This window comes from Ipomoea nil, unplaced genomic scaffold (assembly GCF_001879475.1).
Source record: "Ipomoea nil cultivar Tokyo-kokei standard unplaced genomic scaffold, Asagao_1.1 scaffold3321, whole genome shotgun sequence".
NCBI classification, from domain to species: domain Eukaryota; kingdom Viridiplantae; phylum Streptophyta; class Magnoliopsida; order Solanales; family Convolvulaceae; genus Ipomoea; species Ipomoea nil.
This window is the reverse complement of record NW_017619749.1, coordinates 7,032,448-7,045,748: the sequence shown is the minus strand read 5'-3', so window position 1 is coordinate 7,045,748 and position 13,301 is coordinate 7,032,448. Positions and strand designations below refer to the sequence as shown.

The 13,301-nt window shown below is 37.7% G+C and overlaps 2 long non-coding RNA genes across 2 annotated transcripts; both read left to right on the top strand.

The window, feature by feature from the left end:
- The first annotated feature begins 1,292 nt into the window (after positions 1-1,292).
- On the top strand, positions 1,293-2,839 carry LOC109170450. Its single transcript, XR_002052437.1, has 6 exons — positions 1,293-1,718; positions 1,819-1,924; positions 2,008-2,121; positions 2,199-2,372; positions 2,503-2,604; positions 2,737-2,839. It is a non-coding gene; the product is annotated as an uncharacterized LOC109170450 (long non-coding RNA).
- A 4,535-nt stretch (positions 2,840-7,374) lies between these two features.
- Positions 7,375-8,753, top strand: LOC109170451. The gene is made up of 6 exons (XR_002052438.1): positions 7,375-7,451; positions 7,532-7,627; positions 7,743-7,920; positions 8,031-8,127; positions 8,267-8,331; positions 8,617-8,753. It is a non-coding gene; the product is annotated as an uncharacterized LOC109170451 (long non-coding RNA).
- Positions 8,754-13,301: the final 4,548 nt, after the last annotated feature.

Genomic DNA, 13,301 nt, shown 5'->3' with positions numbered 1-13,301 from the left:
AAGTGAAGTTGAATGAATTTCTTATTGTTTATCTACTATTTCTCTTTATTCTTACTTTTTTCTTTTGAATTCCTCTCCCCTTTTCTTATAAATACCTTACTGCACTTTTCAAATACAAAATATTTGCTATCCTCACATTTGATCTTTCTTTTGTTATTTCCTTTTTACATTCATCAGGAGGATGCACCTGATCTTGTTTCGAGGCTTCATAGATAAATTATGAAGAATGACAAATATGGGGAGCGCTGAGGAACACCTTTTGGACTTGCAGGGGTTGAGGGTTTCAAAATTTCCTGCATAAAGATTTTTAGACAGGTTAGTAGTTTTTTCCAGTATTGATTTGTTCTTACATTAAGTTTTGATTCTTCCTGACATTAAGTTTTGATTTTCCTTATTCTCCAAACTCCTTTTCTCACTCTCTCGTCTTTTTTCTTTCTCCTTTTATCGTCTTCCTTTCGCTTTCTATCTCTTATCCTCATCAACCTTCTTATTTTTCTTCTTTTTATTTTTTTCATTAAAGTGTAATCTTTATCTTTTTCTCAGTTTTAACCCTCATTTTTCATTTTCCATATTCCTTCATCTTCTCTTTTCTGTTTGTCTACTGCTATTCTTTTTTTCTTCTCTTATTCTCATATTCATTCTCTTTCTTCTTATTATACCCACTCTTTCTTTTCTTCTTGTTCTTGTTCTTGTTCTTCTCTTTCTCATTTCATTCACATTCATATGTGTATATGGTTTTCGGTTCTTTTTGAGACTCGTTTATGGTTTGGCAACCATGTATATTCCTAGCTCTTGCTATGCAAGTTGTTTGCAGGACTGCTCGATCTAGTGCACTCACAACTAGGATTGATCCTTTGGTTAGTGATCTTTTATCTGTTTTACAGGTGACATACTTCATCTTATGTTTTTTTTTCTTCTCTTTTCTTTGGTTTTAACCTTCAAAATCTAATATTGTGGTGATAGGATTCAGATGTTTCTCTCATTAAAAATAAAAATACTAGGTGGCTGTGATTTTTTTTTTTTAAAAAAGAAGAAAAGAAATACTACAAAATAAAATACTGTTCCAGACGGTGGGCAAAACAGAAAAGCTTCTCTTTTTCGCTAAATGCTCGACTGAACCAGTGGTTCTATCAAAATGGTAATTTCAAGCATGTGTTCTCTCGATTCATTTTCTGGCGAATTGGTTGATGGTTTTGTTTGGGCTTGAAAAGGGCAGATTTGATTCATTCTGCTTCAAAACTTGCAAGGATAGACTCGTTAGGCCAAGTATTACACCCTCCCCTCGAGGAATCTGTTAAGCACAAAGTCGAAAACGTGTTCTTGCTATGATATCCCGATACATTTGTGTCATTAACGCTGAGTTTTAACATTCGAACTGGAAGGTTCATCGGTTGCTTGTGAATAGAGACCCCAAATTCTCCAACTTTGTGGAGCTGAGAGTGTTAAAACTTTTTCTTTTTCACAGATCATTCTATTGCCGCATGTAAAACTTCATGCAATGATAAGACCTATGTTGTGTGTTCTATTCCCTTCAAAGTTAAGATGCCATTGATTCCTTAACCTGCACTGCCAAAGATGCTCTGATTGAATACTGACTCTGTTGATTGTGGTGAAGAGCAGAATGAGAAGGAAATAGTTATGATGAAATATGAGATAATTGTTTCTCACCTGCTAGTTCTCTTCCACAGTTCCACTAAGCTATATAGAGGCAAAAACTGGTGGGTCATTTATTGACTAAAAACTTTTACCTTATTAAGTGAATCATTTTTCACATATTTTTTATCTGATCTCCTAAATTTGTTCTCACTTTTGCTTTAGATCCTTAGCATCAAACCCCAAACTTTGCTCCGTAAAACAAGACCTGGGAAATCTACCAGCAACAACGTACACTTCAACTGCTAAAACACATACTGAAGACAGAAAGGTTAGTATGCATTTTCATGTTTTGCATTTCATTTTTGGACATTAATTTCTGAATCTAATACATGGTGAAAATCTCTATTTCAGATGTATGTTCGAGAACCAGCAGGCCCATTTATTTCAATGGCAGAAATGATGAAGAAGTTCGAATCTTGAACAAGGGAGATGTCAATGCTACACATGAATTGTTCCATGTCACATGTAAATACAAATAACTTGCTTAAAAGTTTTATTATTTTTCTAGTACATTTTCTTTAAAAATTTAAACTATTTTTTAGGATGGTATTGCTGGATCAGTGCAGAGGAAGCCTAAGATTGCTGACAAGGCCTAAGGAACCTGAACTTGAAACAGCTCAACGTTACTGTCCAGTAAAACTTAAGAGCTCAGCTGAGTTGGAAGAAGAATGATGGCAAAAATTCCCAAGTTTAAGGCTCACCCTCTAAATAAGAAGGTACTCCACTTTAAGTGGCCGCATCATTTTCCTCAGTGTATACATCTTGCCTTAGTTTAAGAGACGGCTTTAGTATTCATGTGCTTTTTTTTTTTTTAACTCCATGTGTTAATTTCCCTTTTGTTGAAAGTGTTCTTCATTGCAGCTTCGAAACCTTTTCCTTCTCCCTCGGAACCTTTTCAGCTTATCCCGATAATGGATGTTGCCGTTGATTGGAAGAAAACTCAGGCTGGTATTCGTGGATTGACAGCGTGCCTTTTCTTTTTTATGTTTAATTTTGATCTTTTTCTCCCTCCCTCTGTGTGCTTATATATAATATGTTATGGAGTTTTTTCCTTGCTAAAGTCTCCTGTTTTCTTTGTAGCTGCTGCTATGTTGACAAACGGCTACTGATTTCTTGCTGGCAGTGGGGGGAGTGTTCTCCATCGATTCTCACAATTATAATTGGAATGGATGTTGCCGTTGATTGGAAGAAAACTCAGGCTGGTATTCATGGATTGACAGCGTGCCTTTTCTTTTTTATGTTTAATTTTGATCTTTTTCTCCCTCCCTCTGTGTGCTTGTATATAATATGTTATGGAGTTTTTTCCTTGCTAAAGTCTCCTGTTTTCTTTGTAGTTGCTGCTATGTTGACAAACGGCTACTGATTTCTTGGTGGCAGTGGGGAGTGTTCTCCATCGATTCTCACAATTATAATTAGAATGGATGTTTCCCATGGCGTTTTAAGGAATTCATTCTTTTCACACAAATTGTATAACCGGCCTGTCACAGTATGTGAAGCCACTATTCACTAACTGATTTAAAAGCTTTTTAATGGAGTTGCAACCTTGGTGTGGTGGCTTCGTCTCTTCTCTCTATAGATCTGGTATTCACTGATTGAGAGTGTGCCTTTTCTTCCCTGAGTGTTTACATATTGCCTTAGTTTAAGAGATCGCTTTAGTATTAATGTATTTTTCTGTGATGATTGTGACCTTTTTAAACTGGTCCTTCAGGTTTCTAGTTATAAGTTGTGTGAGGGTCCTGAATCAGTGCAATATATAGGGTGATGATTCAAAGTAATGATAATGCTTTTAGTTTTCTTATTTGCATCTGCTGTTAGTTTTATGTTGGCATTGATGTTTGTGGAAGTGTGAAGGGTTTCATCTATTTCTCAATGTAGAACTGTACAGATTACAATAATTTATACTGAAAACTAGCTATAACCTAATGGGCCCACTGTAACGGGCCTAGGGTTTCAACACTCCCCCTCAAGCTGGAGAGTATAGATCATAAGCTCCCAGCTTGTTACAAATATATTCAACTCTAGGAACTCTAAGGGATTTCGTCAAGATATCAGCTAACTGATCTGCAGAATTAACAAAGCTAGTTTTAATACACCCTGACACAATCTTCTCTCTAATGAAGTGACAGTCAACCTCAATGTGTTTAGTCCTCTCATGATAAACAGGATTTGACGCGATGTGTAGAGCTGCTTGATTGTCACATATCAACGTCATTTGGGCAACATTGCCACATTGCAATTCTTGTAGTAGGTGTTTAAGCCACATAAGCTCACATGTGGCAAGCGCCATGGCTCGATATTCTGCTTCAGCACTGGACCTAGCAACCACATCCTGCTTCTTACTTTTCCAAGATATGAGATTACCTCCAATAAGAATACAATAACCTGAAGTAGAGCGTCTGTCAAACGGGCAACCAGCCCAATCTGCATCACAATACCCAACAACTTGTGAATGTCCTCTATCTTCGTATACTAAGCCTTGTCCTGGTGCTCTCTTGATATACCTTAGAACACGAACAGCAGCATCCCAATGAGAATCACAAGGTGTCTCAAGAAACTGACTCAACACACTAACTGCGAAGGAGATATCCGGTCGTGTGATCGTGAGATAATTCAGTTTTCCAATCAATCTCCTATATCGCTCTTGGTCAGGCAATGGCTCCCCCTGTCCTGGTAAGAGTTTAACATTCGGATCCATTGGATTATCAACCGGTCTACTGTCCAGCATGCCAGTTTCTTCTAAGATATCCAAGGCATACTTCCTTTGAGAAATAACAACACCACTGCTAGATTGAGCCACTTCAATTCCAAGAAAGTATTTTAGCTTACCCAAGTCCTTAGTCTGGAACCGACTAAAGAGATACTTCTTCAACTGAAATATGCCCTCTTGATCACTCCCTGTAATAACAATGTCATCCACATATACTACAAGGTATATGCATTTCTCATTAGAATGACGATAAAAAACAGAATGATCAACTGCACATCTTGTCATACCAAACTCACACACCACAGAACTAAACCTTCCAAACCAAGCTCGTGGAGATTGCTTTAAACCATATAAAGAACGGCGAAGTTTACATACCATACCAGACTCCCCCTGAGCAACAAACCCAGGTGGTTGCTCCATATAAACCTCCTCGTGAAGATCACCATGAAGAAAGGCATTCTTGATATCCAGCTGGTGTAAGTCCCAATGATGAATGGCTGCCAAAGACAAAAGTAAACGAACTGAAGCAATTTTAGCAACCGGGGAAAAAGTATCAGTATAATCCAAACCAAAAATCTGAGTATAGCCTTTTGCCACCAGACGAGCCTTAAGACGATCAATTGCGCCATCAGGGCCCACTTTCACCGTATAAATCCATCTACAACCAACCACAGTTTTACCAGGAGGAAGAGGAACCAACTCCCACGTGCCACTAGACTGGAGAGCCTCCATTTCTGTTAACATGGCTTGACGCCAACCTGGATCCGAGAGAGCCTCACGAGTGGATTTGGGTATAGACACAGAAGATAGGTGAGAAAGAAATGCAAAGTAAGGGGACGAGACACGGTGATAACTCATCCGACCCAAGAAATCCTGTGTACTCATATCAGCAGTGGAACGGAAGTTAAGCATATTAGATACAAGGGAATATAGCCTTTGGACATCATTAGTATACAATGACTTAGCTTTATTCCACACATCATAACAAGTGTCATAAGACTTGTAAATAAGATATAATTTAGGGTCAATGGATTGCCACAACATATTGCACAATAACGCGTCTGACTTCTCCCAATCTGATTTCTTCGACTCTTCAATTTCCCCAACCTTTTTGGTTAGATGATCAGACATCCCCTGGCCTTTGAACCAGAGTGTCACAGAAGCGGCCCACGAAGTGTAGTTTTCACTCCCAACCAATTTGTCCATAGTAATGGTGGGATAAGAGGTAAAGGAAGCCATAGAGATTACCCAAAAAGAAAAAACACACTGTCTGTTTCTCTCTGACCGGCGGTGACCGGCGGCGGTGGCCGGAGAACGGCGGCGGCGGGCGGTGGCGAGAAAAACGGTCAACACTCCCGGAAGCGTCTCGTCGAGACGAGTCCAATGGTGGTGACGGCGTCTCGATCGGAGATCGGAGGAGAGAGTTATGGCCGGAAAACAGCGGCGGTTCCCGGCGACAGCGACGGCGCGTGCGGCGGCGGATGGCGACCAGACTCTGGGCACAGACTCGCGACGGAGCTCCGGTGAGGCTTGTGGTCTCGGTTTGGGAGAAGAACCACCAGGCAGAGGTCGGAGAGAGAAGACCAGTCGCGGCGGCAGTGAAACTCCGGTGGCGGCGGCGGCGCGGCAGCGGGGAAGAGAGGGGAAAAACTATCTAGGGTTTAGGCTCTGATACCATGTGAAAGTGTGAAGGGTTTCATCTATTTCTCAATGTAGAACTGTACAGATTACAATAATTTATACTGAAAACTAGCTATAACCTAATGGGCCCACTGTAACGGGCCTAGGGTTTCAACAATGTTTGAATGATTCTGGTGTCAATTATTTCAGCTTTTATGCTAAGGATTAAGAGTGGAAGATCAGTGAAGCTTGACAGTATCTGTGATTTCAATGAAGCCGAGGAGATGCAGAAGGTAGTGTGATCACAGTCTATATTATGTTGATTCTTAGACCATAGCTCTGCATTTCAACTATACATTTCATTATTTTTCTAATGACTAATGAGTAGCATTATTGATTACTATTACGCATGCTATATCTTTCACGGGTACTCAAGAATTCACTGAAAAATTTACTTTCATATTAATTCAGGCTCAAGATTCAACAAAGTTGGCTACTGCATCATCATATACTACTGCAAATGAAACATTGGTTGCAAAGGAACGAACAAGGTCAAACTCGCCCTCTAATAAGAAGGTACCTCCACTTTAAGTGACCGCATCATTTTTCCTAGTGTGTACCTCTTGCCTTAGTTTATGAGACTGCTTTCGTATTCTGTATTCATGTGCTTTGTGTTTATTCCATGTGTTAATTTCCCTTTTGTTAAAAGTGTTTTTATTGCTTCGAAACCTTTCCCTTCTCCCTCGGAACCTTTTCAGCTTATCCCCATAATGGAAGTTGCCGTCGATTGGAAGAAAACACTAGATTGGTATTCACGGATTGTGAGTGTGCCTTTTCTTTCTTATGTTTAATTTTGATCTTTTTCTCCCTCCCTCCGTGTGCTTGTATATAATATGTTATGGAGTTTTCCCTGCTAAACTCTCATGTTTACTTTGTAGCAGTTATGTCGACCAAGGCATCAAAGCCAAGGTATTCCATTCATATAATTCAACAGTGTGCTGAAAAAAAAATAAGAAATAACAGTAACTTTATTACACAAAATATTTCCCTGATTTATTGTAACTTGGTGGTATGAATTTCTTGCTGACATAGGAGTGTTCTCCATTTATTCTCACAGTTATAATTGGAATGGATGCTTCCCCTGGCATTTTTTGAAATTCTTTCTTTTCACATTAATGGTATAACCAGCCTGTCACAGTATGTGAAGCCACTATTGACTAACTGATTTATTTGAAAAGCTTTTTAATGGAGAGATGGTTATTTTATTAATTTCAGCATTGGGTTGTCTCTGTTCTTTTATGCTATAAAATAAATCTTCAATGCCTGTATATATAGGACAATTGGTTTGATTCTTAATTCTGTAATATTGGCACCAATGCACTGGAATTTGCATAATAAGCTTTAACTTTTGAGTCATGTATAAGGATTGTTGATAGGAAGAAGTGACTCCTGACGGGGAAGCCAATTGGTATGTTTTGATCCATCTGCATAGTATTCTACTGTTGTTTTGGGGGTTATGATTCTTATTACCTTTCGCTAACTTTTCAGGGATCTGTTGACAAGCCGTCAGCTGTTCATGGTTCTGTTTCTGCTGTAATATCACTAAGTTCTCAAGGATCCTGTAGGAGCTGTTCTCACACCAAGGTTTGCTCCACTCTGTGAATATCAAATTTGTTTATACTTTTCTTTTGGTTTGCCTCAATTAAGTTTCACTGACAAAGCCAACTTAGTTTCACTGACTGGTGAGATTATTTAACAGGAGCATGCACCCCTCAGCCTCCAAAAATAACTTCTTAGAGAACATCCAAACAAATTGATGCTAATTGCTAAGAAGCACCAGACAGCTAAAAAATAGCAAGTATGATCTGAAATCCCTCTGCATTTAAGTCAAAAACCGAATCACAAGTGAAAAACATTAATCCAGCTAGTGCAAGAAGGTCGATATCTCTCATTTAGTTTCCATATTTGTCTAGTTTTGTTCTATATCTCTTTATTTTTTGTGCTGGAATCTGTGTAATATGTTTCTTATCAATTATTTGATTCACAGGAACACAAATATGAGAATTACATCTGGAACTTCAAATTTTGCTCAAAAAAATCAAGCTATAAAGAGGGAAGAACTTGAAGAGGGGAAAGCTAGACAGGTGAGTCATTTATTGACTAAAAGTTTTTACCTTATTAAGTGTATCATTTTTTACATATTTTTAATCTGATCTCCTCAATTTGTTCTCAGTTTTGCTTATATCTTTAGCATCAAACTCCAAACTTTAATCTATAAAACAGGACTTGGGAAGTCTACCAGCAGCTTGTGCACTTCAACTGCTAAAACACGTACAGAAGACAGAAAGGTTAGTATGCATTTTTATGTCTTGCATTTTATTTATGAACATTAATTTTTGAATCTAATACGTGGTGAAAATCTCTATTTGAGATTTGTGTTCGAGAACTAGCAGCCCCTTTTATTTCAATGGCAGAAATGATGAAGAAGTTTGAATCTAGTACAAGGGAGATGTCAATGGAACGCTTGAATTGTTCCATGTCACACTTGCTTAAAAGTTCTATTATTTTTCTAGTACATTTTCTTTAAAAATTTAAACTATTTTAAGGATTGTAATGTGGTATGCCTGGATCAGTGCGGAGGAAGCCTAAGCTTACACTGACAAGGCCTAAGGAACCTGAACTTGAAACAGCTCAACGTCACCGTCCAACTAAAGAGCTCAGCTGAGTTGGAAGAAGAAATGATGGCGATTCCCAAGTTTTAAGTCTCCCCCTCTAAATAAAAAGGTACTTCCACTTTAAGTGACCGCATTATTTTCCTGAGTGTATACATCTTGCCTTAGTTTAACAGACTGCTTTACTATTCATGTGCTTTTTGTTTATTCCATGAATCCATGTGTTAATTTCCCTTTTGTTTAAGAGTGTTTTTTATTGCAGCTTTGAAACCTTTCCCTTCTCCCTCATACCCTTTTTAGTTGATTGTATCTCTTATACCGTCTTGCTATTTTTCTTTTTTTTTATTTCTCATCTTTGCGTATTTATCTTTCTCTTTATTTTAACTTTCATTTCTACTTCAAACTTTTCGTTCTTCCTCTTTTTGTCTTTCTCCTCATTTCATAATCTACTATTCTAACTCTCTTTTTCTACTCCTTTTCGTTTTAATATTTTATCATGTTCTTGCTTTTTATTCTATTATTCCTTTTTCTCTTCTTAATTTTCTTCTTTTCTTTTCCATCTTTCTTAATTGTTTTTCTATTTTTTTCTTCTTTTCCTTCATGTTCTCCATCCTTTCTTACTCACCCACTCATTCCTTTCTCTTCTCATTTTTTCTTTGTTAACATTCTCTCCTTCGACTGCTTAGAATGAGAGAAGGAATGGCATGCTAGACGGTCGGAAACCTCTCTCTCTCTCTCTCTATCTATATATATATATATATATATATATATATATATATATATATATATATATGTATGTATGTATGTATGTATGTATGTATGTATGTATGTATGTATGTATGTATGTATGCTACGGTTTCCATAAGATCTCAATGATAAATGAGATCATGAGATCTCATCATATCTATTAATATATTACTAATGAATGATTGTGATGCAAAGACAGATCTAAACTAATTAAGGATAGTGTTAAAACAGTAGAGGAAAAAGGAAGAAAGGATACTTTATTTCATTGTATGTCCCTTAAATTCTCCAAATTACAAACAATAAGCATAGAGAAAGGCATATGCTGAAAAACTATTCTTCTTCTCAAAGCTATAACTTTCTAACGTAGAGTAAATATGACTGTCTATTTTCAACACTTCCCCTCAAGCTGGAGCATATAAATCAAATGCTCCAAGCTTGCTACAAATGTACTCAATCCTCGGGCCCGAAGAGATTTTAGTGAGAACACAGCAAGTTGGTTATTTGACCCAACAAATGAGGTAATGATGTCTCTAGATGCAACTTTTTCTCGTATAAAGTGACAATCAACTTCAATATGTTTGATTGGAGACAATATGCAAAGCTGCTTGATTATCACAAATCAATTTCATAGGACCAAGTTTATAGAAGTTGAGTTTTGTGAGAAGCTGTTTAATCCTCCATAGAAATTGAGTTTTGTGAGAAGCTGTTTAATCTAAATTAGCTCACATACTTCATTATTGCTCGGTATTCTGCTTCTGCGCTTGATCGGACAATCACATTTTGTTTCTTGCTTTTCCACAAAACGAGATTACCATAAAAAAGAATGCAATATCCTGATGTTGATCTTCTATCCCAATGGCATTCAGCCCAATCTGCATCTGTATATCCAATAACTTCTGTATATCCATGAGATTTCTGGACGGGTGATCTTTTCAAACATCTTAAGATTCTGGTTTTGACATGGCTCTTGTAGAAATCGGCTAACTATACTTACAGCAAATGAGATATCTGGACAGGTGATCGTCAAGTATAGTAGCTTGCCAACTAATCTTCGGTAGAGGCTCCCATGTCTTGGAATAAGCTTGACATTTAGATCCATGGGTGTGTTAACTAGTTTGCAGTTTGTCATACTTGTTTCTTTAAGAATATCTAAAATATATTTCCGTTGGAACACATAGATACCTTTTCCAGATTGAACAATTTTAATACCAAGAAAATATTTTAATTTTCCAAGATTTTTTTTGCAAAATGTAGACACAAGTTCTTGAGATATTCAATTCTTTCTGTATCATCTCCCGTGATGACGATGTCATCAACATAAATCACAAGATATATGTTTTTTTCAAGAAAATGTTTATAAAAGATAAAATGGTTGGCCTTACTTTGGATCATGCCAAATTGTTTGACCACATCACTGAATCTCCCAAACCAAGTACATGGAGATTGCTTCAACCCATATAGAGACCGTTTGAGATGATAAACAAGACTTGCTCTTGTCTTAGCCACAAAACCAGGGGGCTGCTCTATATATACTTTCTCCTTAAAATCACCATGTAAGAAAGCATTTTTAATATCCAACTGATATAACGGCCAGTGGCGATTGGCCGCCATTGAGAGGAAGAGGCGGATAGAGGTGATTTTGGCAACAGGTGAAAAAGTGTCTATATAGTCAATGCCAAATTCCTTGTGTATCGTTTAGCAACAAGTCGAGCTTTAAGTCTATCAACTTGTCCATCTGGACCAACTTTATACATCCATTTACAACCAACCACAATTTTTTCCGAAGGTAAAGAAACTAACTCCCAAGTTTCAGAAAAATCAAGTGTCTCCATTTCATCAATCATTGCTTGTGTCCATCCTGGATGAGTTAATGCCTTCTTGACATTCTTTGGAACAGAAACAATAGACAAACTAGTAATGAAAGCACAAAATGATGGAGGCAATCGTTTTTGTGTGAGGAAATTATAGATAGGATAAAGTTCCAAGTGGATCTTTCACCTATTCGATTGACAATGGGAGAATCTTTTTCTATTGAGCTATGTCAAGGGATGTCCATCCTCTTGGGAGTTTTGACGATTGCGTCGTTGATAGGTGTACTTAAATGGTGAAACATGTCCTTCCTCTTGAATGGTTGGATTTGGTGTAGTTCTTTCAGGAATCTGTATAGTTCTTCAGTGAGATACAGGTTATGAAAAAGTAGGAACAGGGAGAATTTCTGTTACTTCAGTGGGTTTTCCTAGAAAATTACACTCAATGGAGGTGGAAGAGAAAAAGGGTGTTGTTTCAAAGAATGTAACATCAAAGGAAATATAGAAACGATATGTTTTAGGACAATAACACCTAAAGCCCTTTTGGAGACGAGAATATCCCATGAAAACACACTTTATTGCTTTAGCATCAAGTTTGTCACGTCTTGGGGAGTTATGAGCGAAACAAGTGCACCCAAAGATTCGTAATGGGAGCTTATGGAGAGGCTCCTGTGGGCGCAAGACGTGAAGAGGAATTTTTCCTTGCAAAACAGAAGAAGGTATCCAATTTATAAGATAGCAAAAGTGAAGTATAGCATGCCCCTAAAATTCTTAGGAACCTTATTATGAATGAAAAAGTACGGGCTGTTTCAACAAGATGCCGAATTTTTCGTTCAGCAACTCCATTTTGTTGAGGAATTCTAGTACATGAAGATTCATGAAGTATTCCATGTGATGAAAAGAAAGAAGTGAAAGAGTCAGAAAAATAATCTTTTGCATTATCACTTCGTAAGATTTTGAGAGATACCTCAAATTGATTCACAATTTCATTGTAGAATTTCTGAAATACATCAAATAATTCAAAATGGTTTTTCATTAAAAAGACTCAAGTGCACGAGAGAAATCATCAATGAAGATAATAAAATATGAGAATCCCAAAATAGATGAAACCCAACATGGTCTCCAAACATCGGAATGAACTAGAGGGAATGGGGTAGTAGATCTCCTATTCACTTTACTAGAATATGAAGCTCTTGAGTGTTTCCCAAGTTGACATGATTCACACTTTATGGCTTTTGAACTTGACAAACTTGGAACAAGTTGTTTTAGTTTATTGAGATGTGGATGTCTTAAGCGACAATGGTTCCTAGAGGTGAAACAGTAGCATCGCAAGCTATTTTGGTATTGATAGGATGTAAAGGTGGTAGAGACCTCGTGATTCATTTCCTACACCAATTGTCTCCTTTGTTTGACGGTTCTGAATAATTACAGAATCAGAGGAAAAGGTAACCAGACAATTCAGAGAATGAATAAGTTGACTAACTGAGATCAAGTTGATAAAAGGACACCCGGGAATGTAAAGGACATTAGATAAAGATAAAGAATAAATGGTGACTTTTCCAATTCCTATAGCCTTTCCTTTTGACCCATCACCGAAAGTAACAGCAGGAAGAGAGTATGAGAATTTAATATGAGAGAAAAAGGAAGGGTTACTAGAGATGTGATCAGTGGCTCCAAAATTCAAGACCCAAACTGATTCAGATCTTAATGCAAGGGCAGTATGAGAGACAGTGGTATGAGAGACAGTGGTACTGAAAATTTTTAATGCACTGTTTAGACTTTTGTGTTCTGTCATAATCATCGGAAAAATATGAGAAAAACACCTATAGGGTCGCAGGAAAGAAACAAGCTGATCTTAAAATTTTCATTGAAAAAAATCGTCGGAATAAGCGTCACGCGCCGGCGCGTGGCGTCAAAGGTTTGCCTTCGAGGTGGCGCGTGAGAGCGCGTGTGTTGACGATGGGCGGTCGGAAAAGATGGGCAAGGTCGCTGGAGTTCTTGTTGGAGGGTTGTGGTATCACCTTTGTTCCATGCGTCGGCGTCAGAGGTCTGCCTTCGAGGTGGCGCGTGAGAGCGCGTGTGTGACTATGG